This window comes from Hyla sarda, chromosome 6 (genome assembly GCF_029499605.1).
Source record: "Hyla sarda isolate aHylSar1 chromosome 6, aHylSar1.hap1, whole genome shotgun sequence".
Classification (NCBI taxonomy): Eukaryota; Metazoa; Chordata; class Amphibia; order Anura; family Hylidae; genus Hyla; species Hyla sarda.
In genome coordinates, this window is record NC_079194.1 from 204,053,719 (window position 1) to 204,073,914 (window position 20,196).

General features: G+C 45.2%; 1 protein-coding gene across 5 annotated transcripts in view; it reads left to right on the forward strand.

Moving 5' to 3' along the window:
- SLC6A2 (solute carrier family 6 member 2) overlaps nt 1–20,196 on the forward strand; it is a 183,779-nt gene that overhangs the window by 83,891 nt on the left and 79,692 nt on the right. Inside the window, exon 1 of one of the 5 annotated variants that reach the window (XM_056526305.1) lies at nt 4,419–4,711. The exons of the other annotated variants lie outside the window; for them this stretch is intronic. The gene's annotated coding sequence lies outside the window, so the exon portion shown is untranslated. Of the gene's footprint in view, nt 1–4,418; nt 4,712–20,196 lie in introns of those variants that run through there. 5 annotated transcript variants of the gene reach the window in all.

The window sequence follows — 20,196 nt, forward strand, 5'->3', positions numbered from 1 at the left end:
ACCTGTGAGCCGAATCGTGACATTCCTGTAGTCGACACAGAAACGAATAGTTGCATCCTTCTTTTTGACTAGGATTAGTGGCTTTCTTGAATCACATCCGCTTCCTTCATGTCAGCCAGCATTTTCTTGACAGTTTGATACATGTCTGGCACGACCGGATGGTGTCTCTCTTCCATAGGCGGGCTATCGCCTGTGAGGATACGATGTTGGATCATCGACATTTTCCCAAAGTCTGTTTTGTGCTTACTTAAGGCTTCATGGTACCTCTTCGCTACGTTCATGAATCTTTTAATCTGGGCCCATGGGGTAGTGGCGTCCCCAACCTGGAGCTGCGCCCACCAGGGTTCGGGGGGAGACCAGTAGTGGATCTGCCGGTGACTTGAGCTGCTCGTTGACGGGCCACCAGGCATTCAGTCACAATGTCTCTCGACTCTAGGAGGTACAACTGTGGCTCTGGAGTGTACTTGGATAAGACAGTAGCGGAATCAGACAGGTTCACTAACCGTACTGGTACTCTTCCGTTTGAGTCGGTGACGAGGCTTCTCACAGCCCAGATTAAGGGATGATCTTCTAGCTGCATGGGTTCCAGCAGGGCCTGATAATCCCGGTTCTTGACTCCGGGACGTGCACAGCACCATATGATGGACTCAGTGTTGGGTTGCAAGGTCACCAACCTGATGTCTTAGACTCGTACTATGCAGATTTCACCTTGTTTGTTGGCAAACTTCTGTTCCGCCTGTAGAACTTTAAAGTGATACTGCACAGCCTGCTGGTCTGATGCAGGAATATTGGGAAGAGAGGCAGAAAAGGCATCTAAAATCTCAGTAAACCAATTTCTCAGAATGTTCATCCCCAATATGAATTCAGCAGACCCCTTATCTGTCACATTGGTTACAATCACTCCCTGCCCTGTGAGTACATGGTTACCCAATTGAATGGTTGGCTCCCAGTATCCATGTCTGGGGACTGGTTGCCCATTACCCACAATTACTCTGAAATCAACATCTTCAGGCTCACACAATAGACTAGCATTCCAATGTCGATAGAAAACATGTTTAGATATAGTAGACACTTGGGACCCTGTATCTGTTACGCCTAGCGCTCCGGGTCCCCGCTCCTCCCCGGAGCGCTCACGGCGTCTCTCTCCCTGCAGCGCCCCGGTCAGTCCCGCTGACCGAGAGCGCTGCACTGTCATGGCCGTCGGGGATGCGATTCGCACAGCGGGACGCGCCCGCTCGCGAATCGCATCCCAGGTCACTTACCCGTCCCGGTCCCCTGCTGTCATCTGCTGGCGCGCGCGGCTCCGCTCTCTAGGGCGCGCGCGCGCCAGCTCTCTGAGACTTAAAGGGCCAGTGCACCAATGATTGGTGCCTGGCCCAATTAGCTTAATTTGCTTCCACCTGCTCCCAGACTATATCTGCTCACTGCCCCTGCACTCCCTTGCCGGATCTTGTTGCCTTGTGCCAGTGAAAGCGTTTAGTGTGTCCAAAGCCTGTGTTACCTGAACTTCTGCTATCCATCTTGACTACGAACCTTGCCGCCTGCCCCGACCTTCTGCTACGTCTGACCTTGCCTCTGCCTAGTCCTTCTGTCCCACGCCTTCTCAGCAGTCAGCGAGGTTGAGCCGTTGCTAGTGGATACGACCTGGTTGCTACTGCCGCAGCAAGACCATCCCGCTTTGCGGCGGGCTCTGGTGAACACCAGTAGCCTCTTAGAACCGGTCCACTAGCACGGTCCACGCCAATCCCTCGCTGACTCAGTGGATCCACTACCTGTAAGCCGAATCGTGACAGTATCTATCAACGCCACTAAAGGTACACCTTCTACAACAACCGTTACAAGGTGGCAGGAGGCGACATAAAGTGAGAGTCGTGACTTAGGTCGTTCGGGGGATGGACCTGATGACATTTTTCCTGAGTGCCGGTCCTCGACCTCAGGGTGAATCTATTTAAATCCCAGCACCGCATTTTCAAATGACCGGGCTTGTTACAGTAAGTGCAAAAGGGTCTCTGAGTCCCAGAATGGGTAAAGGATTACGGTAACTGGGATTGTGGGGATCAGGAGCAGTGGGAGGTTTTCTTGGTAAGGACGGTTCCCAGGCAGGTGGAGCAGACCATGTGGCAAGCTCCTTAACAGCTTTAGTCAGTTTTTTTTTATGTCTTGCCTAACACTCTGTAGATCGGAGACTGTGGTGACTGGCAGGGTAGGTTGCACTGGAGTGGAGACAAAGGGCAGTGATGGTATGGGCCTGGCCTTCGCCCCTAGTGGTTCCTGAGCAGATGCAAGGGGGGTACAAACATCTTTGAAATCAGTCCAGGACTCAATTACTTGTATAGCCAGTCTCTTAAAAGCAGGAAATTACATGTTGGGGTTTTGGACTGTTAACATTCTCAGTTGGGCCTTGTCCCACTTATTATGAGAGCCATCAATAAATCTGTCCATCTGCCAATCTGTCAATCTGCGCTGCTCGGCAGTTATACCATCTAACTTCTGGACAGTCTCTAGGGCAGTGATGGCGAACCTATGGCACGCGTGCCACAGGTGGCACGCCAAGCCCCCTCTGTGGGCACGCGGCCATAGGTCGCCATGGATGCCTTTCAGGGCACACCGGTTGGCCGGCCATCTGTCTTTGCGGAATGTCTAAAAATGTATTTATTTTTAACTTGCGGCTACGGCCGCTCTATCCCACCGTCCTCCGTCCGATCTATCCCCCCAGTCCTCCGGATGCTCTATCCCCCTCTCCTATGGCCGCTCTATCCCCCCAGTCCTCCGGCCGCTCTATCACCCCGTCCTCCGGACGCTCTATCCCCTCTGACCACTCTTTACACCTTACTCCGGCCACTCCTCCCCCTTCCCCGGCCGCGCACACTGCTGCGCTAACGGAAGGCGCAGGGGCTGCCCCGCAGCTGCGCACGTCTGCTTCCACCTCCTGGGATGATCCTGGCCGCAACTCCTGGCGCCGGGTGTCCATTCCTCGGCGTGAGGAATGGTGAGAAATGACTGGGGTAAGGCGACCGTGGACGGGAGGGGGGTGGGATGTATGTATGTATGATGTGTGTAATATGTATGGTGTGTATTATGTATTTATGGTGTTTGTATTATGTATGTATGATGTATTTATGTATGATGTGTATATGTATATATTAAGGCTTTTTGTATTTATAATGTATGATGTGCATATGTATGTATGATGTATGTATTATATATGTATGATGGATGCATGTACTATATATGTATGATGCATGCATGTATTATATATGTATGATGTTTGTATGTATGCATATAGTATGTATGATGTGTGTGTATATATATATATATATATATATATGTATGTTATGTGTGTATGATCTATGTATGTATGTATGGCGTATGTATATATGTATTATGAATCAGAACAAAAGATAAAAGAATGTTGCCTCCAGCTTTTCCAAGGATAAAAGAGCATGTAGTATTAAAAAATCAAACCTTTAATATGTATGCATTATAAATAGAAAAAGGTGGACATCATAAAAGAAAAGTGAAACTCTAGTGCGTTTTGAGCTAAACTACATTTAGCTCAAAACATGTTGGAGTTTTGCTTCTCTTTTAAGATTGACGTCCATCTTTTTCTATTTTTAATGCATACAGATTAAAGATTTGATGTTTTAAAACTGCAAGCACCTTGAAAGAGGCACCTTTTTTGTTTCCTTTGTTCTGATACACGGGACACGGCCCACTCTCTGCAGTCCGTGCTCTTCTACCAGCAAAAATACAAAAACTACTGCAGCACCACCCTAGCATGCAACATGGTAGCTGAAATAAAAATTTTTTAATGTATTTTACGTATGTATTTTGTATTAGGTACCCCTTCCCCCACACAGCACCCATAGCACCCCTCAAACACACTCAGCACCCCTCAAACACAGCACCACTCAAACACACACACACACACACACAGCACCCCCACAAACAGCACCTCGCAATCAGCATCCCCACAAACAGCACCTTTAGACAAACCGTACCCCAAAAACACACACAGCACCCCTCACACACAGCACCCCTCAAACATACATCACCCCACACACATCAGTATTCTGATTTAATTGCTGTGCTGGCACTTTGATGGAACAAAAGATTGGCGTGCATAACGGTTTGGACACTAGCTGCTGGACTAGATGGAATGCTCGCCGTGCGAGATGGCAGGGTGCTGGTGCCCGGATGATCTGTGGTGCTTGGTTCAGACATCTAGTAGACTTTTGAGGGCGCTGTCACTTTAAGGAAGATGGGTGCGTTCCCCTTTAAGAGAGCTGGTGAGGTGCTGCAGTGGCTTTGGCTTGGACGATTAGGGTAACAACAGCAGACACTCCGCCTCTATTGTGCAGGTATCTGGTAACAGGAGACTTGATAACCACACTTGCGGACAATACCAGGATGATAGTTGCAGAACAGGGTGCTGGAGACTGTGTACACTAAACTGAATGATCGATAAGACTTGTAGGAGTTGCGGTGCAGCGCAGACTATAATTTCACCAATCAGAAACTCTCGGAGCTGCGGCACCCAGGGCACTTCCTGTTTGGGTCTGGTCAGAAAAACCTTCCCCTGTGCAACACAGGACGATCCTTTTGGTTCCTCCTCGCTGGGCTGAAGAGACGTCACTGCTGGTGACTGATGTTGGTGGAGCTTCAACTGCTCGTGCGCGTGGGAATCACTGGACCTGATTAACCCCTTCAGGTATGGCAAAGCTTCATAGCTTCTGTACGGATTTTACCCATGACGGGTACAACTTCAATACTTTTCACAGTGGCAGACACTAAACTTTTCTTCACCTCCCCCTCTATTTCACAAGTGCCTTCTAGGATAGGAGCTTTTAGTGACAAAGTCCCGGACAAAACTGGCGCAATTTCTGTTGCACAGATGTGCGGTTTTTACCATACTGGACACATTTCAGGGGGGGGGGGGGTATTTTTGTATAGGGCTCACACCCATATCCTGTTTGTAGGACGCCAAAAGTTGTGGTGAGGGTGTAGGAAGGGCTCAATTTATTAACCCTTAGGGCAGATGACATTAACCCTTTATGTTCATGATGCCAGGGTGTGGTTTACCTAATTCACCACCTGAGGTATAGCCAATGATTTCTGGGCCAAGCTAGGGGGCAAATAATCACTCTAATGCAAGGTTATGGAACAACAACTTTTTACTGAGACAGACAAGGTCTTTACAGCTCATTTCAGGCCCAAGTAGATGCACAGTGATCTTTAGGAAGTTTGTCGGCTTGCTGGGACTTGTAGTGGACTGGGACTGACTTGTGCAACCCACGCTGAATTTAGTAATTTGACAGACTTGAATATCTTGGCTAGACTTGTCCCCTGTATTTGTGCTTACCGCCAGGCTTTGACTTTCACCTGCAGGGGTTAACTGGTAGTAGATGCGTGGCTGCTTGACTAGGCCTTAGGCCTCCCTTGAGGAACACCAGACAACTTCTCAGGTGTTTACTCCACTGTATCTCAGCTAGATCTCCAACTCTCAACTGCAATAAACTATATATGCTATATATGGGAGCAATTACACCTTACACCTTCCTTGTTAACATACAGTCTAGAAAATGAAGTATTTCTCACAGAAAAGGATTGCAGTAACACATGCTTTGCTATACACATGTTTATTCCCTTTGTGTGTATTGGAACTAAACCAAAAAAGGAGCATAAAAAGCAAACTGAACATAATGACACACCAAACTCCAATAATTGGCTGGACAAAATTATTGGCACCCTTTAAAAATTGTGGAAAAATAAGAATGTTTAAAAAATGTGATGCTCCTTTAAACTCACCTGGGGCATGTAACAGATGTGGGTAACTGTCTTTGCATTGTGTGTCTGTGTGCGCCACACTAAGCATGGACAACAGAAAGAGGAGAAGAGAACTGTCTGAGGACTTGAGAACCAAAATTGTTGAAAAATACCAAAATACCAACAATCTCAAGGTTACAAGTCCATCTCCAGAGATCTAGATTTGCCTTTGTTCAAAGTGCTCAACATTATCAAAAAGTTTGCAACGCTTGGCACTGTAGCTAATCTCCCTGGGCGTGGACAGAAGAGAAAAATTGATGAAAGGTGTCAACGCAGGATAGTCCGGATGGTGGATAAGCAGCCCCAAACAAGTTCCAAAGATATTCCCGCTTTCACACAGGCTCAGGGAGCATCAGTATCCGTGCAAACTATGCGTCGACATTTAAATGAACTGAAAATCTATGGCAGGAGACCCAGGAGGACCCACTGCTGACACAGAGACATGAAAAAGCAAGAATACATTTTGCCAAAATTAATGAATGGTGGAGGTTCAATGATATTTTGGGGTCATTTTGCTGCCTCTGGCACTGGGTGTCTTGAATGTGTGCAAGGCATCATGAAATCTGAGGATTGCCAAATGACTTTGGGTCGCACTGTACAGCCCATTGTCAGAAAGCTGGGTTTGCGTCTGAGATGTTAATTCTTTCAGCAGGGCAATGACCCCAAACATACATCAAAAAGCACCCAGAAATGGATGGCAACAAAGCGCTGGAGAGTTCTGAAGTGGCCAGAAATGTGTCCAGATCTAAATCCCATTGAATACCTGTGGAGAGATCTTAAAATTGCTATTGGGAAAAGGCGCCCTTCCAGTAAGAGAGCAATAACTGGAGGACAAAAGCGGAGGTAGCGCCGGGTGTTGTGTAGGTCTTTAGCCGGTGTAGGTGGGTACCCAGGTGGGGGTAGCGTATTCCTTGCCGGTGATGGTAGCTTGGTATGCAGGTCAGCAGCGTGTGGACGGAGCCCAGAGGAGAGTCCGTAGAGTAATGCAGAAGTATAGGAGGAAAAAAGCTGCGATGGCGCTCAAAAGGAAGTAACCCAAGTCGTGGGTATGGATGCAAAATAATTTTTTCTTACAGCATAAGAAATCAAAGAAAATAATAAATCAAGATGCGTTTCGGGAGTCACAGCTCCCTTTTTCAATTGCAGGTGCTCGCTGTACCACCTGCAACTGAAAAAGGGAGCTGTGACTCCCGAAACGCATCTTGATTTATTATTTTCTTTGATTTCTTATGCTGTAAGAATAAATTATTTTGCATCAATACCCACGACTTGGGTTACTTCCTTGGGAGCGCCATTGCAGCTTTTTTCCTCCTATACTTCTGCTTCTAGTAAGAGAGACCTGGAGCAGTTTGCAAAGGAAGAGTGGTCCAATATTGCGGTTGAGAGGTGCAAGAAGCTTATTGATGGTTATAGGAAGTGACTGATTTCAGTTATTTTTTCCAAAGGGTGTGCAACCAAATATTAAGTTAAGGGTGCCAATAATTTTGTCCAGACCATTTTTGGAGTTTGGTGTGACATTGTGTCCAATTTGCTTTTTTTCCTCCTTTTTTTGGTTTAGTTCCAATGCACACAAAGGGAATAAACATGTGTATTGCAAAACATGTGTTACTGCAATCCTTTTCTGTGAGAAATACTTCATTTTCTAGAAAAATTTCAGGGGAGCCAACATTTACGGCCCTGACTGTAACTCTTAGCAACTGTATTTTAAGGCACAAGAACATGCTATTATAACTCACAGAATTATATTAACTCAATATATAACTCAATTATAACTTTACACTGTAAAAGAGTCCTGAGGAGTGTTGGGCAAGGGGACATGGAAAAAGTCCACCTGATAGGACTGACAGGGTTACAGAATGGCACATTCTGTACTGGGCGACAACATAGAACATCTGAGAGAGCTTACACATTCATGTGTAAGCTCTCTCACAATTTTGCCTAAAAACACTGCCATAAATAAGGAATAGTATCTAAACACCCCTCAATAGCAACTTATCCTAATGATGGAGTATGACGGAGCACAATGTCACAAGGTAAAAGTGATAACTAAATGTCTCGGTGAACAAGACATTGAAATTTTGGGTCCATAGACAGGAACCTTTCTAGATCCTAATCCCATTGAGAACCTGTGGTGAATCCTTAAAAAGTTAGTGGACAAACAAAAACACAGAAATTGTAATAAACTCCAAAGCACCAGTTAGGCCAGAATGGGTTGTCATTAGACAGGATGTGGCCCAGCATGCCAGGGTGAATTGCAGAAATCAATATAGTTAATATTCATTCTTTATATAAACTTGATGTCTTTTGATGCATTACACCATTGCCTACCACAACTTTACTTCAGTATACCCAAGAAACATCTGACTAAAAGATCTAAAAACATTGAAGCAGCAAACCTTATAGAAAAAAAACCAAAAAATGTCAGTCTCAAAACTTTTGACCACAGTTGTATGTTTGCACTTCTGTTCTAAGGGAAGACCAATGTTTTTATAATGCACTAACATTTTTGGCACATTAGTGGTGTACCTCACAATTTCAGCCTCCTTCTTGCCTATGCCATGTTGCCTTTTCACTAAGCACTTTCTCATTGTCAGATAAGGCAGTTTCTGTTCTTTTGTGATCTGCATAACCCCTTAAAGGGGTACTCCGCCCCTAGACATCTTATCCCCTATCCAAAGGATAGGGGATAAGATGTCAGATCGCCGGGGTCCCGCTGCTGGGGACCCCGGGGATCGCTGCTGCAGCACCCCGCTATCATTACTGCACAGAGCGAGTTCGCTCTGTGTGTAATGACGGGTAATACAGGGGCCGGAGCATCGTTACGTCACGGCTCCGCCCCTCGTGACATCACGGCTCGCCCCCGTCAATACAAGTCTATGGGAAGGGCCGTGGCGGTCGTCACGCCCCCTGCCATAGACTTGCATTAAGGGGACCGGCCGTGATGTCATGAGGGGCGGAGCCATGACGTCACGCTGCTCCGGCCCCTGTATCGCCCGTCATTACACACAGAGCGAACTCACTCTGTGCAGTAATGATGGCGGGGTGCCGCAGCGGCAATCCCCAGGGTCCCCAGCAGCGGGACTACAGTGATCTAACATCTTATCCCCTATCCTTTGGATAGGGAATAAGATGCCAGAGGCGGAGTACCCCTTTAAGGACCAGGGTTTTTTCCGTTTTTGCACTTTCCTTTTTTCCTCCTTACATTTCAATTTTGCACCTAAAAATCCATATGATGGCTTCTTTTTTGCACCACCAATTCTACTTTGTTATGACATCAGTCATTTTACCCAAAAATCTACGGCGAAACGGGGGGGAAAAAATCATTGTGAGACAAAATTAAAAAAAAAAAAATGTTTCTACGCAGTACATTTTTCGGTAAAATGACATATTCTCTTTATTTTGTAGGTCCATACGATTAAAATGATACCCTACTTATATAGGTCGTACTTCTGAAAAAAATCATAACTACATGCAGGAAAATGTATACGTTTAACCTCTTAAGGACCCAGGACGTATGGGTACGTCCTGGGTCCTGGTCTTGAGATATAACGCGGGGTCACACGTCATAGTGAAGCCGGGACCCGCCTCTAATAGCTCAAAGCTGAGCCGCGCGGCTAAAAACGAAAGTAAAAGTGCCCGGCTAGCTCAGGGAGCTGTTCGGGATCGCCGCGGTATAACAGCTGTAGCACAGGAGGAGGTCTTATTACCTTCTCCTGCGCTGTCCGATCGCCGAATGAATGCTTCAAGCCTGAGATCCAGGCTTGAGCATTCAATCGCCGAAAACACTGATTGATCCATTCCTATGGAGATGGATCAATCATTGTAAAAGATCAGTTAATGCAATGTTATAGCCCCCTATAGGAGCTATAATATTGCATAAGAAAAGTGTAAAAAAAATCATTAACCCTTTCAATTATCCCTTCCCCTAATAAAAGTTTGAATCAACCGGCATTTCCAAGAATAAAAAAAACATTATGTAAATAATAATAAAAATAAACATATGTGGTATAGCCGCGTGTGGAAATGTCCGAATTATAAAAATATACAGCTTTTTAAACCGCTCATTCAATGGCGTACGCGCAAAAAAATTCCAAAGTCCAAAATAGCGCATTTTTGATCACTTTTTATACCACAAAAAAGTGAATAAAAAGTGATCAAAAAGTCTGATCGGAAAAAAATGGTACTGCAAAAAACTTTAGATGACGGCGCTTGTAGCCCTTGTAGCACCCTGAACACAGAAAAATAAAAAAGTTATAGGGGTCAAAAGATTACCATTTTAAACGTATAAATTTTCCTGCATGTATTCATGATTTTTTTCTGAAGTCATACAAAATCAAACCTATACAAATAGGGGATCATTTTAACCGTATGGACCTACAAAATAAAGATAAGGTATAATTTTTGCTGAAAAATGTACTGCGTAAAAACGGAAGCCCCCAAAACTTACAAAATAGTGTTTTTTCATCAATTTTGTCGCACATTGATTTTTTTTCCCGTTTCACCGTAGATTTTTGGGTAAAATGACTAATGTCATTACAAAGTAGAATTAGTGACGCAAAAAATAAGCCATCATATAGAATTTTAGGTCAAAATTTTTAAGAGTTATGATTTTTTAAAGTTAAGGAGGAAAAATTGAAAATGAAAAAACGGAAAAAGCCCGGGTCCTTAAGGGGTTAAAATTGTCATCTTCTGACCCCTATAACTTTTTTATTTTTCTACATATGGGGCAGTATGAGGGCTCATTTTGTGTGCCGTGATCTGAAGTTTTTAGTGGTACCATTTTTGTATTGATTGGAATTGTTGATCGCTTTTTATTAATTTTTTCATGATATAAAAAGTGACCAAAAATACACTATTTTGGACTTTGGAATTTGTTTGCGCGTATGCCATTGACCATGCGATTTAATTAATGATATATTTTTATAATTCGGACATTTCTGCACACGGCGATACCGCATATGTTTATTTTTATTTTTATGTACACTGTTTTTTTAATGGGAAAAGGGAGGTGATTCAAACTTTTATTAGGGGAGGTGTTAAATGATCTTTATTATCTGATCTTATTTTTTTTCACTTTTTTTTTTTGCAGTGTTATAGCTCACATAGGGAGCTATAAAACTGCACACACTGATCTTTTACATTGATCAATGGTTTCTCATAGGAAACCAGTGATCAATGATTCTGTCGCTTGACTGCTCATGCCTGGATCTCAGGCACTGAGCAGTCATTCGGCGATCGGACAACAGGAGGCAAGGTAGGAGACCCTCCTTGTGTCCCACAGCTGTTCGGGATGCCGCGATTTCGCCGCGGCGATCCCGAACAGCCCCCTGAGCTAACCGGCAGTGATTTACTTTCATTTTAGATGCGGTGTTCAACTTTGAACGCCGCGTCCAAAGGGTTAATAGCGCGCAGCACCGCAATCATTGCCGCACGCTATTAGCTGGGCCCGACCCGCTATCACGCTATGATGTTGTGGCCCCGCGTTATAGAAAGGGAAAGGACTCAGGACGTACCGGTACGTCCTTGGTCCTTAAGGAGTTAATAAGTGTGTGCTTATTGCTGTTCCAATTCTGGAGTATTTGAGGACAAAATGATGGCACTATTAAATTTGGGCCAGTCTTTCTGTGACAAAAACCCCAATTTTAGATCAGCATTTATTTCACTAATTGTTTTGGTAAAATTACAACAGAGCTGTGCTTGGTTGCCTAAGACAGATTGATCCATTTGGGGAGATTTATCAAAACCTGTCCAGAGGAAAAGTTGAAAGGTTGCCCATAGGAAACAAAAAGATTGGTTCTTTATTTTTCAGAGGCATTTAAAAAAAAAATGAAAGACGCGATCTGAACAACAATCTGTTGTTATGGGCAACTAGTCAATTTTCCTCTGCACAGGTTTTGATAAATCTCCCCCATTATTTCTATTTATTTGAGGAATTTTCCTTTAAATCTCTGTTATTAATTAATTAGTTCATGGAAGCCAGCCTTTGACTCCACTTGTACTTTATCTGTTATGCTTACTATTAAAAGAGTTGAGAAGTTTACTTAAGGCCATGTACATGAGTCAATTATTGGGTGAATGAACTGTTATGTCAAAGGACCAGCGATTGGCATAGTTTGTGTGGCCAATAAAATCATTGTTATCGGCCGGGTGAGAACGCAATGTACAGCTGATAATATAGACTTTGAAAGGCCACATCAACAATCCAGTGATTGTTTGAGCGGTCCAGCTGGCTGCCCTCCTTATTAAGCCTCATAGAGGGTCTGTAAATGAACGCCCATCACCAAGATTAGCACGTGTTTACCGTAATACTCGAGTATAAGCCAACCCAAATATAAGCCGAGGCCCCTAATTTCACCCCAAAATCCCAGGAAAAGTTATTGACTCGAGTATAAGCCTAGGGTGGGAAATACATCATCCCCCCTGTCATCATCCAGACCCCCGTCATTAACATCGTCATCATTATCACCCTGTCATCATCCAGACCCTCATCATCATCACCCTGTCATCATCCCCTTGTCATCATCCCACACCCCCCCTTCATCATGCCCTTGTCATCATCCCCTTGTCGTCATCCCACACCCCCCCTTCATCATGCCCTTGTCATCATCCCCTTGTCATCATCCCACACCCCCCTTCATCATGCCCTTGTCATCATCCCCTTGTCATCATCCCCACCCCCCTTCATCATCCCCTTGTCATCATCCCACACCCCCCCTTCATCATCCCCTTGTCATCATCCTCTTGTGAACTATCCGTCCTCAGTGGTCTTCAACCTGCGGACCTCCAGAGGTTTCAAAACTACAACTCCCAGCAAGCCTGGGCAGCCATCGGCTGTCCGGGCTTGCTGGGAGTTGTAGTTTTGAAACCTCTGGAGGTCCGCAGGTTGAAGACCACTGCGGCCTTCGACATCATCCAGCCCCCTCTCACCCCCTTTAGTTCTGTACAGTACTCGCCTCCGCTCGGCGCTGGTCCGGTGCTGCAGGACTGTCCGGTGAGGAGGTCGCCCGGTGGGATAGAGGTTCCGGGCTGCTATCTTCACCGGGGGCGCCTCTTCTCCGCGCTTCGGGCCCAGAATAGAGGCGTTGCCTTGACGATGACGCAGAAGGACGTTGGTAATGAACGTACCTCTGCGTCGTCGTCAAGGCAACGTGGCTATTCTGGGGCCGGGCCCGAAGCGCTTAGAAGAGGCCTCCCCGGTGAAGACAGCAGCCCGGAACCACTATCCCACCGGACGACCTCCTCACCGGACAGTCCTGCAGCACCGGACCAGCGCCGAGCGGAGGCGAGTACTGTACAGAACTAAAGGGGGTGAGAGGGGGCTGGATGATGTAGAAGGCCGCAGTGGTCTTCAACCTGCGGACCTCCAGAGGTTTAAAAACTACAACTCCCAGCAAGCCCGGACAGCCGGTGGCTGCCCGGGCTTGCTGGGAGTTGTAGTTTTGAAACCTCTGGAGGTCCGCAGGTTGAAGACCACTGCGGGTGGAGAGTTCACTCGAGTATAAGCCGAGGGGGGTGTTTTCAGCACGAAAAATCGTGCTGAAAAACTCGGCTTATACTCGAGTATATACGGTACCTCTGAAAATCGATGTGTCTAAAAGGGATCTTAGAAAGGAATCATGCTTTTACTTTCAGTAATGGACCTTAAAAAAACATATGAGTCTTTCACAACAAACCTTTCTAATCTATCAATACCATAGTTATTTTAGATTGTTTGTATAATATTGCAAAATGCCCCTCTGTTTTGCATCTTTACTTCTTGTCTGTCTTCCCCCATCGCCCACTGCACCACACCCCTTATTTTTTCCTGTACTCCACTGAACTTTTTTTTTTTGGGCTCAATATGAGCACTATTCAAAGAACGACAATGGCACCTAATACCTTCAACCCAAATCCAGTTGTCTTATTAAAAGCTAGCTTTTGTCCGCAGCTTCGCTCGCGTTAAATTTGGGGTAACATAGATCTACTTTTTACGATCCTATAATAATGAGGCCACTTTGGGTAAAGTCCACGGGCACCCAAACAACCCCAATTGTTTCAACTTTGATCGCCGTGTCTAAAGAGTTAATGCCGGACATCGACCGGAATGGCGATGTCCGGCATTAGCCACAGGTCTTCTCTTTATATATATATATATATATATATATATATATATTTATATATATAGATTATATTTCATACTGTTCAGGGATTTCATTTCCTGATGAAGGGTCTTGAGAAGCAGAGGACCAGGGCTGCTGTCGGGTAAGGGGCCGGAGTCCCAGGGGGGCCCAGCTGGCTGGCCCTGGACTTTTTTTTTGTGTGTGTGTCAGTGAGTGACTGTCTGTCACTCACTGACCACTGGGGGGGGCGCACCCTTCCGCAGCCACAGTTTAGTTTTTTTTAGGAAGCCCTATGACAATACTGGTGGGGCTGCGCTCCTCTATCTAGTTACCTGCTGTCAGAAGCGGAGTCGCATGTCATCCCAGTACCCCAGTAGTAAGTTAATAACATGAGGAGGAGGTTTGTTACAGTGTATCACCCCAGTAGTAAGGAGATTACATGGGGAGGAGGTTTGTTACAGTGTGTCACACCAGTAGTAAGTTAATAACATGAGGATGGGGTTTGTTACAGTGTGTCACCCCAGTAGTAAGGAGATTACATGGGGAGGAGGTTTGTTACAGTGTTTCACCCCAGTAGTAAGGAGATTACATGGGGAGGAGGCTTGTTACAGTGGGTCACCCCAGTAGTAAGGAGATTACATGAGGACGGGGGTTTGTTACAGTGTGTCACCCCAGTAGTAAGGAGATTACATGAGGAGGAGGTTTGTTACAGTGTGTCACCCCAGTAGTAAGGTGATTACACGAGGAGGAGATTTGTTACAGTGTGTCTGCCCAATAGTATGGAGATTACATGAGGAGGAGGTTTGTTACAGTGTGTCACCCCAGTAGTAAGGAGATTACATGAGGAGGAGGTTTGTTACAGTGTGTCACCCCAGTAGGAAGGAGATTACATGAGGAGGAGGTTTGTTACAGTGTGTCACCCCAGTAGTAAGGTGATTACATGAGGAGGAGATTTGTTACAGTGTGTCTGCCCAGTAGTATGGAGATTACATGAGGAGGAGGTTTGTTACAGTGTGTCACCCCAGTAGTAAGGAGATTACAAGAGGAGGAGGTTTGTTACAGTGTGTCACCCCAGTAGGAAGGAGATTACATGAGGAGGAGGTTTGTTACAGTGTGTCACCCCAGTAGTAAGGAGATTACATGAGGAGGAGGTTTGTTACAGTGTGTCACCCCAGTAGTAAGGAGATTACAATTAGCAGCAGAGAGAGGCTTACAACTAACTATATAGGGGAAAGTTGTGCCCACATAGTTGTTGTAGGCCCTGTTTGCAAATAATTTCCCCCATTATAGTTGTAGGCCCCTCTGAGAGGGACCCGGGCCTACAACTATAAGGGGGCAACTATTAACAGAGGAGCCCACCCAAACTACATGGAGGCCCCATATAGTTTGGGTAGGCCACTCTGTTAATAGTTGCTTTTATTGCAAAATCCCTTTAGGACACAGGGCATAAGTGTACGCCCTGCAACCACTTTTGCAATTTAAAGCATGCTAAAAAGCTGAGAGTTTCATACCCGGTGGGTCCAGGCTCCTATAGGGCCAGATTAAGGCTGCCTGGAAGACGGAGCACTTCATTATAATGCCCCCCCCCCCGACAGTTCCCCCACATTAGGTGCAGTATAGTTCCCCCACATTAGGTGCAGTATAGTTTCCCCGCATTAGCTTGGCAGTATAGTTACCCCGCATTAGGTTGGCAGTATAGTTCCCCTTCAATAGGTTGTAGTTCCTCCACATTAGGTTGGCAGTATAAGTCCCCGCACATTAGATTGGCAGTATAAGTCCCCACATATTAGGTTGGCAGTACATTTCCCCCACATTAAGTTGGCAGTACAGTTCCCTCACATTAGGTTGGCAATACAGTTCCCCCACATTAGGTTGGCAGTACAGTTCCCCCACATTAGGTGCAGTACAGTTCCCCCACATTAGGCGCAGTACAGTTCCCCCACATTAGGTGCAGTACAGTTCCCCCACATTAGGTGCAGTATAGTTCCCCCACATTAGGTGCAGTACAATTCCCCCACATTATGTGCAGTACAGTTCCCCCACATTAGGTGCAGTACAGTTCCCCCACATTAGGTACAGTATAGTTCCCCATATTAGGTGCAGTACAGTTCCCCCACATTAGGTGCAATATAGTTCCCCATATTAGGTACAGTATAGTTCCCCCACATTAGGTGCAGTATAGTTCCCCACATTAGGTGCAGTATAGTTCCCCACATTAGGTGCAGTATAATTCCCCATATTAGGTGTAGTATAGTTTTCCACATTAGGTGCAGTATAGTTCTCCACATTAGGTGCAGTATAGTTCTCCACATTGGGTGCAGTACAGTTCCCCCCATTAGGTGCAGTATAGTTCCCCACATTAGGTGCAGTATAGTTCCCCACATTAGGTGCAGTATAGTTCCCCCACATTAGGTGCAGTATAGTTTTCCACATTAGGTGCAGTATAGTTTTCCACATTAGGTGCAGCATAGTTCCCCCACATTAGGTGCAGTATAGTTTTCCACATTGGGCGCAGTATAGTTCCCCCACATTAGGTGCAGTATAGTTTTCCACATTGGGCGCAGTATAGTTCTCCACATTAGGTGCAGTATAGTTTCCCCCACATTAGGTTCAGTACAGTTCCCCCACATTAGGTGCAGTATAGTTCCCCCACATTAGGTGCAGTATAGTTCCCCACATTAGGTGCGGTATAGTTCCCCCACATTAGGTGAAGTATAGTTCCCCACATTAGGTGCAGTATAGTTCCCCACATTAGGTGTAGTACAGTTCCCCCACAGACATACAGCCTTCAGCCATATACAGTGTATGGCGGGAGGCTGCATGCCTGTTTACTGCCCCACTTCAGTGCTCCGACCACCAGTCCTCCGGTCCGGGGAGAGGACCTATCCCATCCCCGGTTTTATAATTACCTGTTCCCATGGTCCACGCTATTTCTGGCTCCTGCAGCATCCTGCGCTATTGCTGTGCGCTGCGCAATGACGAGTGACGTCCTCAATGCGACGTCACCTTCAGTGCGCACGGTGACAGCTCAGAACGCCGCCGGAGCCAGAAGTAGCGCGGACCCTGGGAACAGGTTATTATAAAACCGGGGATGGGGGAGGCAATGGGGCAGCGGTGGTGGTTGGACTCAGGACTGGCAGGGGGACAGAAGCGGGCAGGGGCGGTGGTTGGACTCAGGACCGGCAGGGGGAGAGAAGCGGGTGGCGATGGTCTCTGACCAGAGGATAGGTAGGGGGGGGCAGCGGCAGTGGTGGTGGGGGGTGGGCAGCGGCGGTGGTGGGGGGTGGGGGGAGAAATAGCCGATAATTTATACCGGTATTCTGGTATAAGTTATCGGCTATTGGCCTCAAAGTTCACAGATTATTGGTATCGGCCCTAAAAAATCAATATCGGTTGATCCCTAGTCACTACTTCGGGGCTGGAGTTTCGTGATGTCATGACTCCGCCCCCTTGTGACGTCACACCCCACCCCCTCAATGCAAGTCTATGGGATGGTGCATGACGGCCGTCTGTGATCGGCAAGCCTAAACCAGCTGATATGTTCATGTGGGCTTTTGCTTTTTTTCTTGATCAACCTGGTTTGATTATATTGTAGGTATAACTCAATAGAACTGTGTATTTTTTTTACCTTATCAACTGCGTAACTATGTAATTGTAATTTTTGCTTTACTACAATATTGTATTCAGATTTGGATTAGAGTAAACTAATAGGTGGCAGGTTGACAATATTCTAGGGTTTTCATCCAGTTGTTGTCTGTAATGAGTTGAGTATTTTTAGTTAGAAGATGTGGCACAAGGAAAATTGCTTGCTTTTCTGGGAGTCCTTGGGATAAGTATATGATCACGGGGGGTCCAACTGCTGGGACTTTCTTGATCTCCTGCCAGGCATCCCGTTGTCCTTAAAATTTTTATTCAGAACACCGTCTCTCCTTGTGTCCGGGGCAGCGGTGGTTGACACGTTACATAGTTACATAGTTAGTATGGTTGAAAAAAGACATACGTCCATCAAGTTCAACCAGGGAATTGAAGGGAAGGGTGTAAGGGGATAAGGGGAAGGGATGTAGTTTTATAATTCTGCATAAGCATTAATGTTATTTTGTTCCAGGAATGTATTTAACCCTGTTTTAAAGCTATTAATTGTTCCTGCTGTGACCAGTTCCTGAGGTAGACTGTTCCATAAATTCACAGTTCTTATGGTAAAGAAGCCTTGTCGCCCCTTTAGACTAAACCTTTTCTTCTCCAGACGGATGGAGTGCCCCCTCGTCCTTTGGAGGGGTTTAACCTGGAACAGTTTTTCTCCATATTTTTTGTATGGGCCATTTATATACTTATATACGTTTATCATATCCCCCCCTTAAACGTCTCTTCTCAAGACTAAACAATTGTAACTCCTTTAATCGTTCCTTGTAGCTAAAATGTTCCATGCCCCATATTAGTTTAGTCGCACGTCTCTGCACCCTTTCCAGCTCCGCAGTGTCCCTTTTATGGACAGGCGACCAAAACTGAACAGCATATTCCAGGTGAGGCCGTACCAATGCTTTATAAAGGGGGAGTATTATGTCCCTGTCCTTTGAGTCCATACCTCTTTTGATACATGACAATATCCTGCTGGCCTTGGAAGCAGCAGCCTGACATTTCATGCTATTCTGCAGTCTGTGATCTACAAGTACACCCAGATCCTTCTCTACCAGTGACTCTGCCAGTTTAATCCCCCCCCTAAGACATACGACACATGCATGTTAATTGTACCCAGATGCATAACTTTACATTTATTCACATTAAACCTCATTTGCCAAGTGGATGCCCAGACACTTAGTCTATCCAAGTAATCTTGTAACCTATACACATCCTCCATAGACTGTACCGTGCTACAAAGCTTGGTGTCATCTGCAAAGATAGAAACAGAGCTGTTAATGCCATCCTCTATATCATTGATAAATAAATTAAACAACAGCCATCCCAGTACTGAACTTTGGGGTACACAACTAATAACCGTGGACCAATCAGAGTATGAATTATTGACCACCACTCTCTGGGTACGATCCATGAGCCAGTGTTCAATCCAGTTACAAACTAAAGTTTCCAAACCCAAAGACCTTAACTTACCTGTCAGACAACTATGAGGGACAGTATCAAACGCTTTAGCAAAATCCAGAAACACTATATCCACAGCCATTCCTCTGTCAAGGCTTCTACTCACATCTTCATAAAAGCAAATTAGATTGGTTTGACAACTTCTATCCTTAGTAAACCCATGCTGGTTATCACTTATAATACAAGTATCCCCTATGTATTCCTATGTGTAATCATTTATAAGTCCTTCAAACTATTTACCCACAATGCACGTTAAACTTACCGGTCTATAATTGCCTGGCGAAGACCTAGAGCCCTTCTTGAAGATTGGTACCACATTTGCCTTGCACCAGTCCCTTGGCACAATACCAGACACCAGAGAATCTCTAAATATCATGAGCAGGGGTACAGATATTACTGAACTTACCTCTCTAAGAACTCTTGGGTGTAATCCATCCGGCCCTGGAGATTTGCTTACATTTACTTTACTTAACTTACCTTGTACCATTTCTACATTAAGCCAGTTCAGTACATTACATGATGTGTTACCAGCACTGACCTGTCCAATGCCAGCTCCTCCTTCTTCCATAGTATATACAGAACTAAAGAACCCATTCAGTAGCTCCGCCTTCTCTTGATCACCCGTGACAACCTCCCCATTATCATTATTAAGGGGTCCTACATGCTCTGTCCTTGGTTTTTTTGTATTTATATATCTAAAAAAATATTTAGGATTAGTTTTGGCCACCTGTCTCTCATTTAGAATTTTTGCTGTTTTTATTACATTTTTACAGATTTTATTAAGCTCCTTGTACTGTTTAAATGTTATAGCTGACCCATCAGATTTGTATTTTTTTAAGGCTATTTTTTTTGTTGTTTATTGCTCTTTTAACATCATTTGTCAGCCATGTAGGATTTAGTTTTAATCGTTTATATTTGTTCCCCTTTGGTATATATTTAGCTGTATAGTTATTTAAAGTTGATTTAAAAATTTCCCATTTACCTTCTGTATCAGTATTTGAGAACACCTCCCCCAGTCTATGTCCTGTAGTGCAGCTCTCAGCCCAGGGAAATTTGCCTTTTTAAAGTTATATGTTCCCTCCATTTATCTCTATGGGAGATCTGGAGAAACACGAAGACCACTCGTGTATCTCCAGCTCTCCTATAGACAGTGCATGGAGGGGGCTTGTTGACCATC